This window comes from Oncorhynchus mykiss, chromosome 15, assembly GCF_057628025.1.
Source record: "Oncorhynchus mykiss isolate SJ-2025 chromosome 15, ASM5762802v1, whole genome shotgun sequence".
Taxonomy (NCBI): domain Eukaryota; kingdom Metazoa; phylum Chordata; class Actinopteri; order Salmoniformes; family Salmonidae; genus Oncorhynchus; species Oncorhynchus mykiss.
The window spans coordinates 62,567,501-62,587,500 of NC_143036.1; the positions used below are offsets into that span (position 1 = coordinate 62,567,501).

Below are 20,000 nucleotides of genomic sequence, written 5' to 3' on the forward strand. Positions count from 1 at the left end.
TGACAGACTTCTAGTCAGAGCTCTGTTTTACTCGTAATTTAATCCTCCTGTGTATGATCGTGAGGCAGGAAAAAACTAACAATGCCTTTTGCCTATTCCCTGCATGTACCTTGGCCTATTGGATTTCCTGTTATCAACCAATTGCCTGATCTCCCGGATGACGTTTCTATCCTTTTCCCTGCCTGTACTGTTGCCTTGTTGGACCACCCTGTGTATGACCTTCTACCTGCCCCTGAACCCAGCTACCTGCCTCCTCCTGTGGTCCTTTGCAATAAACACCTGCTGCACACTGCACTTGAAACCAGCTCTGTCTCACATCGTGTTCAATACGCTACCTTGGAAGTTATTCTGAATGCAGGTTGCGGGTGATTAACAATTCCACTTGTTGGTTATCGTAACTCTGGCTGGTTTCCAATAAGAATTATACATCACTTTGCAAACCAGCATAATGTGACTTGTAGGCCTGATGTTTTAAAATGGCACCAGAAGAAATGGCAGCAGTTTTACGGGCGCCCAACCAATTGTGTTATTACATGTTTTTTTCTCGTTATTTGTAAATTATTTTGTACATAATGTTTCTGCAACTGTACCTAATGGCAAAAAAGAGTTTCTGGATATCAGGACATTAATCACTCACCTCGGATTAGACAAAGATTTTTTCTACAACAAGGATGACCCACAGAACATTCGCCAAACACCCCACAGGGCCGACATCCCCATTATTTGCAAGAGGAAGCGACGCAGGTACAGAGGACAAATAGCCGGATATCTTGTCAGGACCCGGAGAAGACGAGTGGGAAAGCTGCCGTTATCGTCAATACTACTCGCCAACGTGCAATCATTGGACAATAAATTAGACGAGGTACGATCACGAATATCTTACCAACGGGACATCAAAAACTGTAATATTCTATGTTTCACAGAATCGTGGCTGAATGATGACATGGATATTCAGCTAGAGAGATATATGCTGCACCGGCAAGATAGAACAGCACATTAAGACGAGGGGGGGGGGGGGGGCAGTCTGTGCATATTTGTAAACAACAGCTGGTGCACGAAATCTCTAGATTTTGCTCGGCTGAAGTAGAGTATATTGTGATAAATTGCAGGCCACACTACTTGCCTAGAGAGTTTTCAGCTATACTTTTCATGGCTGTTTATTTACCACCACAGAGAGATGCTGGCACTAAAACCGCACTCAGTCAGCTGTATAAGGAAATAAGCAAACAGAGGAGGCGCTCCTAGTAGCCGGAGACTTTAATGCAGGGAAACTGAAAGCAGTCCTACCAAATTTCGATCAACATGTTAAATGTGCAACCAGAGGGAAAAAAATTCTAGATCCCTTGTACTCCACACACAGAGACGCGTACAAAGCTCTCCCTCGCCCTCCATTTGGTAAATCTGACCATAACTCTATCCTCCTGATTCGCTTACAAGCAAAAATTAAAGCAGGAAGCACCAGTGACTCGGCCTATAAAAAAGTGGTCAGATGAAGCAGATGCTAAACTACAGGACTGTTTTGCTATCACAGACTGGAACATGTTCTGGGATTCTTCTGATGGCATTGAGGAGTACACCACATCAGTCACTGGCTTTATCAATAAGTGCATCGAGGACGTCATCCCCACAGTGACTGTACGTACATACCCCAACCAGAAGCCATGGATTACAGGCAACATTCGCACTGAGCTAAAGGGTAGAACTGCCGCTTTCAAGGTGCGGGACTCTAACCCGGAAGCTTACAAGAAATCCTGCTATGCCCTGCGACGAACATCAAACAGGCAAAGCGTCAATACAGGGCGAAGATTGAATCACACTACACCGGCTCCGATGCTCGTCTTATGTGGCAGGGCTTGCAAACTATTACAGACTACAAAGGGAAGCACAGCCGTGAGCTGCCCAGTGACACGAGCCTACCAGACGAGCTAAATCACTTCTATGCTCGCTTCAAGGCAAGCAACACCAAGGTATGCAAGAGAGCATCAGCTGTTCCGGACGACTGCCAGATGGATTACCAGGACGTGTGCTCCGGGCATGTGCTGACCAACTGGCAGGTGTCTTCACTGACATTTTCAACATGTCTCTGATTGAGTCTGTAAAACCAACATGTTTCAAGCAGACCACTATAGTCCCTGTGCCCAAGAACACAAAGGCAACCTGCCTAAATGACTACAGACCCGTGGCACTCACGTCCGTAGCCATGGAGTGCTTTGAAAGGTTGGTAATGGCTCACATCAACACCATTATCTCAGAAACCCTAGACTGATTCCAATTTGCATACCGCCTTAACAGATCCACAGATGATGCCATCTCTATTGCACTCCACACTGCCCTTTCCCACCTGGACAAAAGGAACACTTATGTGAAAATGCTATTCATTAACTACAGCTCAGCGTTCAACATCATAGTACCCTCAAAGCTCATCACTAAGCTAAGGATCCTGGGACTAAACACCTCCCTCTGCAACTGGATCCTGGACTTCCTGACGGGTCGCCCCCAGGTGGTGAGGGTAGGTAGCAACACATCTGCCATGCTGATCTTCAACACTGGAGCTCCCCAGGGGTGCGTGCTCAGTCCCCTCCTGTACTCCCTGTTCACCCACGACTGCATGGCCAGGCACGACTCCAACATCATCATTAAGTTTGCAGACAACACAACAGTGGTAGGCCTGATCACCGACAACGACGAGACAGCCTATACGGAGGAGGTCAGAGACCTGGCTAGGTGGTGCCAGAATAACAACCTATCCCTCAACGTAACCAAGACTAAAGAGATGATTGTGGACTACAGGAAAAGGAGGCCTGAGCATGCCCCCATTCTCATCGACGGGGCTGTAATGGAGCAGGTTGAGAGCTTCAAGTTCCTTGGTGTCCACATCAACAACAAACTAGAATGGTCCAAACACACCAAGACAGTTGTGAAGAGGGCACGACAAAGCCTATTCCCCCTCAGGAAACTAAAAAGATTTGGCATGGGTCCTGAGATCCTCAAAAGGTTCTACAGCTGCAACATCAAGAGCATGGCCGCATGGCACTGCAGAGGGTGGTGCGTATAGCCCAGTACATCACTAGGGCTAATTGTCAAAGACCATAGCCACTCCAGTCATAGACTGTTCTCTCTACTACCGCATGGCAAGCGGTACCGTAGTGCCAAGTCTAGGACAAAAAGGCTTCTCAACAGTTTTTACCCCCAAGCCATAAGACTCCTGAACAGGTAATCAAATGGCTACCCAGACTATTTGCATTGTGTGCCCAGCCAACCCCTCTTTTTACGCTGCTGCTACTCTCTGTTTATCTTATATGCATAGTCACTTTAACTATACATTCAGGTACATACTACCTCAATTAGGCCTGAACAACTAGTGCTCCAGCACATTGGCTAACCGGGCTATCTGCATTGTGTCCTGCCACCCAACTCCTCTTCTACACTACTGCTACTCTCTGTTCATCATATATGCATAGTCACTTTAACCATATCTACATGTACATACTACCTCAATCAGCCTGACTAACCGGTGTCTGTATGTAGTCTCGCTACTTTTATAGCCTTGATTCTGTACATAGCCTGTATTTTTACTGTTGTTTTATTTCTTTACTCACCTATGGTTCACCTAATACACTTTTTGCACTATTGGTTAGAGCCTGTAAGTAAGTATTTCACTGTAAGGTCTACTCCTGTTGTATTCGGCGCACGTTAGAAATAAACTTTGATTTGATTTGATGTGGCCTGTTAACCAGGAGATTCCTAACATACGACTGACTGTCTTAGGTTATAACTAGGCCCTCAAAGAAAGCCCTCATGATATATGTAATGTATTGTCATAAATTATTGCATGTTATAGGCTAATAAGGCTGCTGGAACCGTTCATAAAGGGTTCTAGGAAGAACCCTCCAAAAATAAAAGGGTTCTCAGTAGAACCCTTCATAGATGATTCTAAGAAGAACCTAGATAAAATTAATTGACTGTATATGGTTACTCCTAGAACCCTTCATTGAAGGTTCAGGTGTAACAATATACAGGGGGTACTTTGAAGAACCCTGTATTTTTTTTTTATTTTTTTTATTTTACCTTTATTTAACCAGGCAAGTCAGTTAAGAACAAATTCTTATTTTCAATGACGGCCTGGGAACAGTGGGTTAACTGCCTGTTCAGGGGCAGAACGACAGATTTGTACCTTGTCAGCTCGGGGGTTTGAACTCACAACCTTCCGGTTACTAGTCCAACGCTCTAACCACTAGGCTACCCTGCCGCCCCGTATAGAGGGTTCTAGATAGACCATCAAAAAGGGTTCTCCTATGGCAACAACCCAAAGAACCCTGTATGGCTCTACTTAGCAACTTTTTTTCTAAGAGTGTAGTATTAGTCATCAACATGATGAAAGCCTTCATTGCCAAATAGACATTCTGCATCTGTATAAGCAAAAGCTTGATTCGACGCCCATGCTTGAAATTAAGGCTTGATAGAGCTGCTTAGCGAGGCGATCCAGAGCAGTAAATCAGGAAGTAGGAAGTACTACTACTGAAACATAAGCGGCCATGACAAAGTGGCTTATAGGAGAGGAGTTTAGGAGCCCTCTTAGAATGAAGACATACAGTAAAAGTGGATGTGTTGAAGCCTAGGTTTGAGCCACTGTGGCATACTGTAGCCTAGGGATCATCAAGTTGATTAAGCCGAGGGACAATTTATTTTTTGAGCGGATGTTCGGGGGGCCCGGGACATAATTACATCTAATTTGTAGACGGCAAATTGACCGCAAGAAGACAAACATTTAATATTTGACTAAAACATCATTTCAAGCCTTGAAAAACCCAGCAGTGTTGCAGTTCTTGACACAAACCAGTGCGCCTGGCACTTACTACCATACCCCGTCCCAAAGGTGCTTAAATAATTTGTCTTGCCCATTCCCCCTCTGAATGGCACACACGCATTACACAATCCATGTCTCAATTGTTTTAAGGCTTAAAAATCATTATTTAACCTGTCTCCTCCCCTTCATCTATACTGATTGATGAACGGGAAATAAAGACATTTCACTGTACTTGTGCATGTGACTTTAAAAAGCTTGAACTTGATTGAAGTTATCGTGTCTTTGGCTATGCCGGATTAAGTGATATGACATGCTATTCTATAAAATAATTTCTCTGTAATTAACATTACCTGATTGAGCTAATCAGGTAGATAATTAACTAGAAAGTCAGGGCACCACGAAATAATGTTTATAGAGCTGTTATCTTCCGAATAAACTCTTAAAGACCTGGTAATCTTTTACATCAATAGCAGTCAATATTTAATCGTCACCTTGTTAAGTCTCATTTGAAAGTTGTAAATTCTTGCTTATCTTCACGAACCCTGGCTAACAAGTTGAATCAGCAATACAAAATTGGGTTTAATTATTTATTTACTAAATACCTAACTAATCACACAGAATTACATATACACAGAATGAATCATACATTGATTACAAATTATGTCATATAGAAAACGTCCCTAGTGGACGGAACAGATATGACGGCTGGTTACACAAAGAGAAGGGGTTGGGTTTGAATGAAAGAGCGGGAAGACTGAGGAACAAAGGGAGAAGCTATGTATCTATCGGACCGTAGGCAGCTATGCTATTGTAAATACAGTATCTTAAGTATTCTAAATAACCACCCATTTGAAAAAGGAAAATGCAATAAATATTTACTCTGAGCTGCGCTTCGGTAGGTTGGTCATAGATGCTGGCCGTGTTGCCCAACAGAGATCTTCCCTGTCCTCTGAAGAATGTCTCTGGTTGTAAACTGGATACTTGGGAGTATTGTGTTGTTTGTTAGAACAGTTCCTTTGTCTGTCCTTTCCTAGCCCACGTTTACAGCTGCTGTTGCTAACTCAACGGCTAGGATGTCACACTTCTTTAGTGAATAAGAGTTCAAAGTTCATACCATTCGCAACCAAAGCTCACGCTGAGGTTGATTTAGTTCTGTAGTTGACATGTTAGTCCTTTTAACGTATGGACCGTCGTCCTGTCGTCCTCGGAACAGCTTATTATCTAAACCCTTTTAACCTTTCTGATCTCCCCATCCCGGATCCGGGATCGTGAATACAGACTCAAGCTCATTACCATAACGCAACGTTAACTATTCATGAAAATCGCAAATGAAATGAAATAAATATGCTAGCTCTCAAGCTTAGCCTTTTGTTAACAACACTGTCATCTCAGATTTTCAAAATATGCTTCTCAACCATTGCAAAACAAGCATTTGTGTAACAGTATTGATGGCTAACGTAGCATTTAGCATTAGCATTCAGCTGGCAACATTTACACAAAAAAACAGAAAAGCATTCAAAAAAATAATTTACCTTTGAAGAACTTCAGATGTTTTCAATGAGGAGACTCTCAGATAGCAAATGTTCAGTTTTTCCTGAAAGATTATTTGTTTAGGACAAATCACTCCGTTTTCTGCGTCACGTTTAGCTATGAAAAAACCCCTGTATCCAGGATTGTGTAAATCTATCAGCAAGCTCATTAGCATAACACAACGTTAACTATTTATGAAAATCGCAAATGAAATGAAATAAATATGCCATCTCTCAAGCTTAGCCTTTTGTAAACAACACTGTCATCTCAGATTTTCAAAATATGCTTCTCAACCATAGGAAAACAATCATTTGTGTAAAAGTAGCTAGCTAGAGTTAGCATTTCGCGTTAGCATTTAGCGTTAGCATTAGCGTTAGCATCCAGCACGCAACATTAACAAAAACATAAAAGCCTTCAAATAAAATCATTTACCTTTGAAGAACTTCTGATGTTTTCAATGAGGATACTCTCAGTTAGATAGCAGATGCTCAGTTTTTCCAAAAAGATTCCTTGTGTATTAGAAATAGCTCCGTTTTATACATCACATTTGGCTACCAAAAAAAAATCCATAAATTCAGTCCTCAAAACGCAAACTTTTTTCCAAATTAACTCCATAATATCGACTGAAAACATGGCAAACGTTGTTTAGAATCAATCATCAAGGTGTTTTTCACATATCTCTTCATTGATACATCGTTCTTGGACACATGCTTTCTCCCCTGAATCAAATGGTAAAGTAGAAGCAGCTGGCAATTGCGCACCGAATTCGACGCAGGACACCAGGCGGACACTTGGAAAATGTAGTCTCTTATGGTCAATCTTCCAATGATATGCCTACAAATACGTCACAATGCTGCTAAGACCTTGGGCGAACGACAGAAAGTGTAGGCTCATTCGTTGCGCAATCACAGCCATATAAGGAGAGAATGGAAAACAGAGCTTCAGAAATTCTGCTAATTCCTGGGTGATGCATCATCTTGGTTTCGCCTGTAGAATGAGTTCTGGGGCACTTACAGACAAAATCTTTGCAGATTCTGAAACTTCAGAGTGTTTTCTTTCCAAAACTGTCAAGAATATGCATAGTCGAGCATCTTTTCGGGAACGTTTTTTATCCAAAAATGAAATAGCGCCCCTAGAGCTCTAACTGGTTAATATAGGACTGTCGCCCTAACGTCCTCGGAACAGAAAGTTACATTTTCGTCAAAAGCTTTATATAGGGGGAGAGAGAAGGGAGTGTTTCATAGTTTATAACCAATGTCTGTTCACATGGGCAGGGCCACTGAGTTGAGCATAGTTCACTCATGAAAACCCAATTTTCTCATTTGGAAGCTAAAATTACATTTAATCTTTTCACAAATAGTTTCATATTTAAACATTTAAATTGCACAACAATTCCATGTGAATCTGATAACTATAATGTGTAGACTTTCCAAAATACAGTTTATGTCATCCTATCATTAGTAATAATGTCTCAGATGACAACTGATCTGTCATCATATTCTTTAAGTACCAACTCATATTTTCAGCTGGTTGGATTACCGAAATGTGGTTCCTTTCCCCACTCTTTTGATTTGATAAGACTCTCTTTGTCAACAAAGGACTTTCCAAGAGTTACTCTGTAGAGTAGGGCGAGAGAAAGGGGGAAAGGCATTTATGGTGGTCATACACCTCCCCCCATCAGGCCAACGTCATGACAAAGTTGATTTAACAAGTGACATCAATAAGGGATCATAGCTTTCACCTGGATTCACCTGATCAGTCTGTCATGGAAAGAGCAGGTGTTCATATTTTTTTGTACACTCGGTGTACATCGGTATACCATTGATAATGTCTAACTCTACTTCTCTCAAAAACACAGCCTGAACATATCGCTTCCAAGTGATTCTGCAGCTTACCACAGCTATCGATGCGCTACAGCCTTAGCTATGCCAGCATTGATGCTGCTCCACCACTGGCTCTGTCACAGCCAAAGCCTGTCATTAACAGTGTTGAGGCAGGGGTGGGAGAGTTGCCTCTGTGTTGTGCCTGAGGTGCCACAGAAGCAGATGTCAAAGTTTGGAACTGTACTGTCTCTCCCAGGGTCTGGCATTAATGTAATCATGATTATGATCCTGAAGCCAATTATTAGGACCTGTGTCAGGGCCAGTCAAGTAACTGTAGTGGGGCTGAGGAGGGCTGTGTTGTGACTGGGGTGAGGTGGGCGGTGAGCTGGAAGGGAGAGAAAGAGAGAAGGGGAACTGGGAGAGAGAAGGTGAACGAGGGAGCAGTAAGAGAGGGAGAGAGCTGTTACAGCTTATTCAGATATGCAGCCAGGAGAGGATAGAATACATCACTCAATGTTATTTTGCTGTCCGTTCAGATCAGGGAAGAAGAGGATCTGAGCCAAAGAATATTCATCATGGTGTTATAGACTACAGTAGAATAGACTTTAGCATCTGCCTGTCTGTATGGAGAGGACCACTGCACTGTCCCACTTTGAAACCCCTCAACCAAAACCCATCTTGGTTCTACGTCTCTATCTCGCCATTACAATGTGGAGTATATTATTCAACAGCAATTTCAACCCAAGTCCCGGCTGTGCCTACCCACTGTGCACACACTGGTTGAGTCAACATTGTTTGCATGTCATTTCAATGAAATGACGTTGAACCAACGTGGAATAGATGTTGAATTGACGTCTGTGCCCAGTGGGTACAGCCCACTGTTTGATCTGACAATCTGATGGTAATATTTTGGGTTGGTAGTGGTAGCGGTAACTTTAATATTCTTTCATGCTTTCAAGGGTGAAAGTAGGTTCCATTGGTTCCCGGTAGAGGACCGCATGCCTAATCATGGAATATCACATAGAACCCCTATTAATTCAAATGGATCTCTGTGGGCCTAGACCTGAAGATGTGTCATCTAACTTGTAAAATGTATTACCTTTATCATCTGATGGTCAATCACTTCAAAGGTCTCCTTTACTAGGCTACCCGTTCACGATCATCCACTCGCAACATATAGTATTTCCAGCCTCCAAACAGGAGGAAAAGAGACTGAATTTATGCGTCCACTGCTGTCGGTGTTCGCCACTCATCGCTGCCTTGGCAAAATGTCAGTGTTCTTGTCTAACCACATGGCATTTTGGAGCGTAGGCTATACCACCTGTTTTCATGTCCATTTGCAAATTGTTCATGCCTCTGACATGCGGTAATGATAAATAATTGTCTAAAAGCCTACAGTTTTATTGACATTTTGTTTGAATTATTATATTAGGCTCATGTTCCACAGGTACGGCGTATCCACACTAGTTATTTTCCCAGGACGCCATACCGGTCCGACTTACTTTCACCCCTGATGATTTCTACTTTGACTGTGTTGAATATGTATGGAAAGTACTGAGTACTGCTACTTTTTTGTCACGGATGCCATGTCATTTGTCAAATATTTCCCCTCGCTCTCTTTCTTTATCTATCTATCTCTCTCTCTGTCTCCCTCTTTCTGTCTCCCTTTCTCATGCTCCCTCCCTCCCTCTCTCTCCTCCTCAGGAGATTTGTCTAACCTTAGGGCTGCGGTGATAACAACAGCTCGCTTTGCAAATTAGAAAAACCTCCCCCATATGAGAGCATCTAAACTCATATTAATTCAGTGTCAGGGACGCCTGATGGGGCCCGATAAGCAGCTGAATGATTGTCGCTCTCCGCGCTACTTTATTTCAATGTCACCCACAATGTTATCAACCCAGGCGCTGCCACAAACTGTGAGTTTAGAGCTGCACAGTAATGCTCCCATCGGGTGGTTACGCCACAGCACTCAACAACAAAAAATACCTTCTTACTGGCATCTGTGTCATCTACTACAGTATGGGCATTATCTCATACCTCTTGACTCAGGGTGTTCAGAAAACTTTAGTGTCCCTGCTTGGAAAAAAAGGACAGTCTATAATCGAACATTTATGAAGATGGGAATTCAATGCAATAGCATGATGAGTCTGTGGATTTACTGTGGGTGATGAGGATGTTTGCAATGGGTCCTCATTAAACAGTAGGAGAAACATCATGTAACATCAGGTAACATGTTAGACCTTTAGTAAACAGTAGGAGAAACATCATGTAACATGTTAGATACTCAGAATGCAGTAGGATAAACATCATGTAACATCAGGTGACATGTTAGATACTCAGAATGCAGTAGGATAACATCATGTAACATCAGGTAACATGTTAGATCCTCAGAATACAGTAGGAGAAACATCATGTAACATCAGGTAATATGTTACATCCTCAGAATACAGTAGGAGAAACATCATGTAACATGTTAGATCCTCAGAATATAGTAGGAGAAACATCACGTAACATGTTAGATCCTCAGAATACAGTAGGAGAAACATCATGTAACATCAGGTAATATGTTACATCCTCAGAATACAGTAGGAGAAACATCATGTAACATGTTAGATCCTCAGAATATAGTAGGAGAAACATCACGTAACATGTTAGATCCTCAGAATACAGTAGGAGAAACATCATATAACATCAGGTAACATGTTATATCCTCAGTAAACAGTAGAAGAAACAGCATGTAACATAATGTAATATGTTAGATCCTCAGAATACAGTAGGAGAAACATCATGTAACATTATGTTAGATCCTCAGTATACAGTAGGGGGAACATCATGTAACATAAGGTAACATGTTAGATCCTCAGTATACAGTAGGAGAAGCATCATGTAACATCAGGTAACATGTTAGATCCTCAGAATACAGTAGGAGAAACATCATGTAACATCAGGTAACATGTTAGATTCTCAGTATACAGTAGGAGAAACATAATGTAACATAATGTTAGATCCTCAGTATACAGTAGGAGAAACATCATGTAACATCAGGTAACATGTTAGATCCTCAGTATACAGTAGGAGAAACATCATGTAACATGTTAGATTCTCAGAATACAGTAGGAGAAACATCAGGTAACATGTTAGATTCTCAGAATACAGTAGGAGAAACATCAGGTAACATGTTAGATCCTCAGAATACAGTAGGTAAAACATCAGGTAACATGTTAGATCCTCAGAATACAGTAGGAAAAAACATCATATAGCATGTCAGATCCTCAGTATACAGTTGGAGAAACATCATGTAACATCAGGTAACATGTTAGATCCTCAGAATACGGTAGGAGAAACATCATGTAACATGTTAGATCCTCAGAATACAGTAGGAGAAACATCATGTAACATGTTAGATACTCAGAATACAGTAGGAGAAACATCATGTAACATGTTAGATCTTCAGAATTCAGTAGGAGAAACATCATATAGCATGTCAGATCCTCAGTAAATGTTATATCCTCAGTAAACAGTAGAAGAAACAGCATGTAACATAATGTAATATGTTAGATCCTCAGAATACAGTAGGAGAAACATCATGTAACATTATGTTAGATCCTCAGTATACAGTAGGGGGAACATCATGTAACATAAGGTAACATGTTAGATCCTCAGTATACAGTAGGTGAAGCATCATGTAACATCAGGTAACATGTTAGATCCTCAGAATACAGTAGGAGAAACATGTAACATCAGGTAACATGTTAGATCCTCAGAATACAGTAGGAGAAACATCATGTAACATAATGTTGGATCCTCAGTATACAGTAGGAGAGACATCATGTAACATGTTAGATCCTCAGAATACAGTAGGAGAAACATCATGTAACATCAAGTAACATGTTAGATCCTCAGAATACAGTAGGAGAAACATCATGTAACATAATGTTAGATCCTCAGCATACAGTAGGAGAGACATCATGTAACATGTTAGATCCTCCGAATACAGTAGGAGAAACATCATGTAACATTATGTTAGATCCTCAGTATACAGTAGGAGAAACATCATGTAACACAATGTTAGATCCTCAGTATACAGTAGGAGAAACATCAAATAGCATGTCAGATCCTCAGCTGGAAGGATCTGTGGGCCATGGAAGCGAGGCGGTTGAGCTTCTCCATCAGAGCAACATATGATGTCCTTCCAACTCCAGTTAATCTTCACCAATGGTATGGTGAAGATCCGGACTGTGCCCTCTGTTCCATGCCAGCCAACCTGAGGCACATTCTCACAGGGTGTAAAACAAGCCTCACCCAAGGACGCTACACTTGGCGTCACAACCAAGTCCTTAAAAACCTTGCGTCCGCCCTGGAGGACAAGCGAGCTGCCACCAACTCCCTACCACCCCCAGCAGCATCACACCCCTTACGGACAAACTTTGTCCGCGAAGGGGCTAAACCACCGAAGCGCGGCTCGACACCATTAGAGCGAGACCAGCTGCGCTTGGCCCGCGACTGGAAAATGCTAGTTGACATTGGCCGGCAACTTGTGTTTCCTCCAGAGATCGCAACCACCACCATAAGACCTGACATGGTGCTCTGGTCCCGTTCGCTCAAGAAGGTCTTCATCATTGAGCTCACAGTACCCTGGGAGGACTCAGTAGATGAGGCTTATGAGCGAAAGCATCTGCGATATGCCGATCTAGCTGCCGAAGCACGGCATCATGGCTGGAACACAGAAGTCCGACCAGTGGAGGTGGGCTGCAGAGGTTTTGTGGCAACATCTACAACCAGACTGCTTAGAGACCTTGGAAATAAGGGCCAGAGCCAGCGTTCGGCAACCAAAGCTGTATCGGAGGCGGCAGAAGGCAGCAGTCAGTGGCTCTGGATGAAGAGGAAAGACCCCAGCTGGGCCCCGAAGTGAGAGGGCCAGGAGGTATGCGGTCAACAATGCTTGACTCAGGGAGGAGGATGCCCCTGCCATGCATAGTCCCATGGGATGTTGGCTATCATCAACAAGGCAACTCCTATGACTAATTGGGAATGGGACGCAAGCATAGGATTGATCACCCTGTCGCTGGCCGCCTTTGGGGAGGGTGTATAGTGTGAAAGGCCGAAACCCCCTAGGAACCAAAGGTACACTACTGAAAGATGCACTCCCCAAATTTCACCAGGCTCACTGTTCATTAACTCTTGGAAGTGCTTGCACAAAGGATAGTAACATCTCATCCTGTGTTCTTGGAATCAGTATACAGTTGGAGAAACATCATGTAACATCAGGTAACATGTTAGATCCTCAGAATACAGTAGGATAAACATCATGTAACATCAGGTAACATGTTAGATCCTCAGTATACAGTAGGAGAAACATCATGTAACATGTTAGATCCTCAGAATACAGTAGGAGAAACATCAGGTAACATGTTAGATCCTCAGAATACAGTAGGAGAAACATCAGGTAACATGTTAGATCTTCAGAATACAGTAGGAAAAAACATCATATAGTAGTAGGAGAAGCATCATGTAACATCAGGTAACATGTTAGATCCTCAGAATACAGTAGGAGAAACATGTAACATCATGTAACATGTTAGATTCTCAGTATACAGTAGGAGAAACATCATGTAACATAATGTTAGATCCTCAGAATACAGTAGGAGAAACATCATGTAACATAATGTTAGATCCTCAGCATACAGTAGGATAAACATCATGTAACATCAGGTAACATGTTAGATCCTCAGAATACGGTAGGAGAAACATCATGTAACATGTTAGATCCTCAGAATACAGTAGGAAAAACATCATGTAACATGTTAGATACTCAGAATACAGTAGGAGAAACATCATGTAACATAATGTTAGATCATCAGCATACAGTAGGAGAGACATCATGTAACATGTTAGATCCTCATAATACAGTAGGAGAAACATCATGTAACATCAGGTAACATGTTAGATCCTCAGAATACAGTAGGAGAAACATCATGTAACATCAGGTAACATGTTAGATCTTCGCTATACAGTAGGAAAAGCATCATCTAACATCAGGTAACATGTTACATCCTCAGAATACAGTAGGATAAACATCATGTAACAACATATTATATCCTCAGAATACAGTAGAAGAAACATCAGGTAACATCAGGTAACATGTTAGATCCTCAGTATGCGGTTGGAGAAACATCATGTAACATAACGTTAGATCCTCAGTATACAGTAGGAGAAACATCATGAAACATGTTAGATCCTCAGAATACAGTAGGAGAAACATCATGTAACATAATGTTAGATCCTCAGTAAACAGTAGGAGAAACATCATGTAACATCAGGTAACATGTTAGATCCTCAGTATGCGGTTGGAGAAACATCATGTAACATAACGTTAGATCCTCAGTATACAGTAGGAGAAACATCATGAAACATGTTAGATCCTCAGAATACAGTAGGAGAAACATCATATAGCATGTCAGATCCTCAGTATACAGTAAGAGAAACATCATGTAACATCAGGTAACATGTTAGATCCTCAGAATACAGTAGGATAAACATCATGTAACATCAGGTAACATGTTAGATCCTCAGTATGCGGTAGGAGAAACATCATGTAACATATTAGATCCTCAGTATACAGTAGGAGAAACATCAGGTAACATATTAGATCCTCAGAATACAGTAGGAGAAACATCTGCTAACATCAGGTAGAATCTCAGAATACAGTAGGTTAAACATCATGTCACATCAGGTAAAATGTTAGATCCTCAGTATGAGGTAGGAGAAACATCATGTAACATAATGTTAGATCCTCAGTATTCAGTAGGGGAAATATCATGTAACATCAGGTAACATGTTAGATTCTCAGTATACAGTAGGAGAAACATCATGTAACATCAGGTAATATGTTAGATCCTCAGTATACAGTAGGAGAAACATCATGTAACATCAGGTAATATGTTAGATCCTCAGTATACAGTAGGAGAAACATCATGTAACATCAGGTAATATGTTAGATCCTCAGTATACAGTAGGAGAAACATCATGTAACATCAGGTAACATGTTAGATCCTCAGTATGCGGTAGGAGAAACATCATGTAACATATTAAATCATCAGTATACAGTAGGAGAAACATCATGTAACATTAAATCCTCGGTATACAGTAGGAGAAACATCATGTAACATATTAGATCCTCAGAATACAGTAGGAGAAGCATCATGTAACATGTCAGATCCTCAGTATACAGTTGGAGAAACATAATTTTACATCAGGTAATATGTTAGATCCTCAGAATGCAGTAGGAGAAACATGTAACATCATGTAACATATTAGATCCTCAGTATACAGCAGGAGAAGCATCATGTAACATCAGGTAACATCAGGTAACATGTTAGACCTTTAGTAAACAGTAGGAGAAACATCATGTAACATGTTAGATACTCAGAATGCAGTAGGATAACATCATGTAACATCAGGTAACATGTTAGATCCTCAGAATACAGTAGGAGAAACATCATGTAACATCAGGTAATATGTTACATCCTCAGAATACAGTAGGAGAAACATCATGTAACATGTTAGATCCTCAGAATATAGTAGGAGAAACATCACGTAACATGTTAGATCCTCAGAATACAGTAGGAGAAACATCATATAACATCAGGTAACATGTTAGATCCTCAGAATACAATAGAGAAGCATCATGTAACATCATGTATCATGTCAGATCCTCAGTATACAGTAGTAGAAACATCATGTAACATGTTTGGATAATGGGAGGAAGAGAGAGGGAGATTGAGAGAGAGAAAGAGAGAGGGCGATTGAGAGAAAGAGAGCGGGAGATTGAGAGAAAGGGAGAGAGAGATTGAGAGAAAGAGAGAAAGTGGTTGAGAGAGAGAGTGGGGGGGGGGGGTTGAGAGAAAGAGAGAGGGAGATTGAGAGAGAGGGAAATAGAGGGAGTGCGTTAGGGATAGAAAGAGAGGTTAAGGCGAAGACAGATGCAGGTAGAGATTGCGTGAAAGAGTGCCACACCGGCTGATAAGAGGAACGTTGAATCCACAGGCAAGGTCCAGCAGCACACTGCATCACTCCTGACATGTGCTCATAAACGTCAGAGGACTGGAGAGAGAGGCACCAGAAGGAATGCCAATGACCAATCCAGCCATCTTCCTCTCACCTTCTGTTCCTTTCTTATACCATACCTTCCCCCATGTCTTTCACCTTCTTTACCTTTATCTCCTTGCTTCTATTATCTGGTCCCTTTCTCCCTCTTCTGTCCCTCCCGCTGCCTCTCTCCCTCCTTCCCTCCCTCATTGCTAATCTAACCCATCCCTCATGAGAAAACCCACCACAAAATGTCAGATCAGTGACACATTTGAGGATCAGATCAGGGTGTTATTTGTCATCACCTAATAAACCCCTTCACACTGAGGCTCTGTTGGTGATGGGTGGACAGGCTGTCAAAGGCATGCACAGTGACAGAACAGCTGTATGACGCTCACAGTTTCCATGGAGGAAATGATGTGGCGCCGTGGAGGAAGTAAGGTGGGGGGGAAGGCGGGGCATATGTTTGGGAGGTCTGGTGGGGGATGGACGTCAATTCAGAATGGCAGTCCGTCAAGCCAGCCTCTTCATAAGTGTCAATTAGATTCAGGGACCGTGGGAGGATAGGAAAAACGCAATGTCCCTCTAAATGTATATCTAACTGCCTTGGAAAGATGATGTTTAACAACCCTGCTCAGACACGTAGGCATGCACACACAAACACACACACGTGCAGGCATACACACACACACACACACATTACACACATATAAGCACACACAGGCACACACATAGACTTGCATGCGCACACATACACTGGGCGCACACACACAGGCACACGTACAAACAATTACGTGTGTGTGTGTGTGTGTGTGTGTGTGTGTGTGTGTGTGTGTGTGTGTGTGTGTGTGAGTGTAGGTGAGGCAGGGAGCTTAGAGGAGTGTCTGTTTGTGAGCAAAATCAACAGCTCGTATGACATCTCTCTTGACACGGGCACCACGGAAAATGGCAAAACGCACTGTCAACAAGTTTTCGCCACCGGTGGCCAGGCAGGCCGTGTCTCAAAGTAACTTTTGGGGAACCGTTCGTTCCACCTGGCGCCTGATTTGTAGCCAATGGAACAATGTGGTGTGGCTGACTTTCTGTAAACGCCCAATTGGTTGACCGTATCCATGACTGGGTGCAGTACCATGGGTGTGGAGTTTCTGTCCTGCGTCACTGCTTGTGTAAGCCGAAGTCAGACAGTGTGAGAACTGGGAATGGGGAATGTCTCTAGGCGGCAGTTCAGCTCCGATTCAATGCATTTAGACCTCAGGGCTTAGGAACTGGGCCCGTATCCACACAGCATCTCACGGTAGGAGTGCTGATCCAGAATATGTCCACATAATATTTTTCATTAGGATCGAAAAGGCTAAACTGATCATAGATCAGCACTCCTACTCTGAAATGCTTTGTGGATACTTGCCCTGACCTGACTGCTACTAACAAGTCTGAAATCCCCCAATGGTGTGTGCGTGGGTGCGTGCGTGCGTGCAGGAAGGACGTGTTCCTCTCACAAATGCAACAGTGTTGAGCTTCTTATACCATGCCTGAGTTGGTGTTTGGGTCATTGGGTTCCCTCTACCTTCAAGTCTGTTTGATCACCGTGTTTCATTATGTAACATGTTCTTCCTGGTCTTTGCTAGACCTTGTCACTTGTGATCTCTGTGGCTGAGCCTTGTGGGTGTCTGGGTACGGCGGAGGAAGTGAGAGGGAGGGAGAAGAGGAGGGAATTACGTTAGCTATTGCTTCCCTCTCTGTTTCTTCTCTCTCTCTCTGTCTCTCTTTTTTCTCTTTCTGTGTGAAGTAACACTTCACATCCAGATTCAGTCACTTCCGTCCACCTGCAAAAATAGAACATAACTTGACAGGAGGAATCTCTCTGCACAGAAAAAAATACAGTTTTTACATTACTGTAGTCAAAAAATAGAGGGTGAACAAAAGTTTGATCAACGATCAAAATATAAAATCCTCCTCCAGGTCATGCCCTCTCAGACACCCCATGAAGTCTGTCACGCCTGCCCACCCTCTCAAACCTCCGGCTGGAACTCCCCCAGAGGGGTCAGTCTAACTCCTTGACCATTAGAGTCCTGTCAATATCTCCCCACTTCTCTTCTATTCTCTCACCGTGTCACGCCTCCAATGGTCTTCGGTCGCCGGGCAGATTTCCCAGTGGGGTGCAGTGTTCTCAGCCCAGGCAGTGTTCTGAGCAAATAGTCCCCTCTTGACCGCATGACTCACCTGTCTGCATGCAGTCCCTTACCCCATGTCCCTCTCCCCTCTCTTCCTCCCACATCAGCCTGATTCCAACAGACACTGTTCTCCACAGGGGCTGTCTATATTAACCCGGGTCCCCAAACACCCCCAGTCGCCTCCTCCCACCGCCCAGCATGCCTCGCATGCAACCAGAGGTAGTAGGGGGTAGCATTGAGGGGGAGGACAGACCCAGTCTGTCCTGTGTCTCCTATAGAGAGGAGAGTTATTCAGCCTTCCAGACAACTCATCATCTCTTCCTTTTGTTCTATATGAAAGCGTGGTAGCGAGGGTGGACAACCCAAAAACAATGGACTGTCATGGTTTTAAAAGCAGAGTGTGAGTAATGGAGCCTAATGGTCCAAAATTAGATCATCCCAGGGTGACTGATACACCAGACACACGCTCTAACACTGTTGAGTATTTAGGAGTATTACAGCGCAATATGACCATGCTATGTTGCTGTATGGGGCCATTTTTCCTGTGAAAGCCCTGTTCGAAAACATACAACTAATGGGTTGGTAGACCACTAGCAGGGAACTGGGAAGGTTTGAAAAAAGTAATCTGGCCATAGAGAAAGGACAGTGGAAAGGTGTGAATCCCCCAGTTCTTAGAGCTCTACTCTCACAGCATGAGAGGAAGGAAGGTAATGAGACCCTAGGGGTGGTAACCACTAACATCACTGATGCTCTGTGACTGAGCTCAGCACAGGCAGATTTGTGCAAGCTGGAGTGGTCTTATCATTAGCCAATTAGCCCTGGAAACCTCCAGATTGTCCCAGAAAACCAACATGGTAAAGGGCTGACATTGACATCTGGTGGCTCTACTCAAACACCTAAGTCCATCCAAGCTTGGCTAGACTCCTACATCCCCCCCCTGGGCTCTCCTCCTCACCCCAACCCCAGGAGGACTCAGACTCCTGCTTAGCCCCTAGCTGACAGGCTCATGTTTCAGGGTGCACGAGACACAGACATTCCAATATTAGTGAGATGAATAGGACCAGGGGGGTGACTGGGAGGAACTGGATTGGAAGATAACAGAGGAAGGTTTTGAGGCCAACTAAAACCCTTCTCCGTCAGGTTCTGACCAACACGACTGCCTGTATTTCAGGCCTTATTCTTCCTTCATAGACCTTTCCTCTGTGCCTTTGCGAGCAGTAATTGAAAACGAGGGATCTTTCTGCATTGGCTTAATAGAGCTGTCCCTGCCTCGCCGCAAAGCGGGGTTAATCACTTTTTCCAGTTCCATTACCCCTAGAGATTGCCTGCAGATGAGTAAAGACCCATGCTGGACAGGGAGGGAGCTGGGCTCTGGGCTTTCTACTCACACTGCTCGTATCTCCCCTTGCTGCAGGCTGAATCATTTGCACCGCTATTACATACACAAGAAACTCTCAGAGTGCGACTGTGTTTTGTGTATGTGTGTGCACGTACCTGTGTGTGTGTGTGTGTGTGTGTGTGTGTGTGTGTGTGTGTGTGTGTGTGTGTGTGTGTGTGTGTGTGTGTGGTGTGTGTGTGTGT

The 20,000-nt window shown here is 43.1% G+C and overlaps 1 protein-coding gene and 1 long non-coding RNA gene across 8 annotated transcripts in view; one reads left to right on the top strand and one right to left on the bottom strand.

The window, feature by feature from the left end:
- Positions 1 to 7,072, bottom strand: part of LOC149978141 (uncharacterized) — a 14,526-nt gene extending 7,454 nt beyond the window's left edge. The window contains exons 1-2 of the long non-coding RNA XR_016486833.1: positions 6,770 to 7,072; positions 6,340 to 6,401 (exon numbers count right to left, since the gene is read on the bottom strand). This is a non-coding gene — a long non-coding RNA (uncharacterized LOC149978141). The remainder of the gene's footprint in view (positions 1 to 6,339; positions 6,402 to 6,769) is intronic.
- LOC110490458 (synaptotagmin-1) overlaps positions 1 to 20,000 on the top strand; it is a 209,706-nt gene that overhangs the window by 131,821 nt on the left and 57,885 nt on the right. The window lies entirely within an intron of this gene.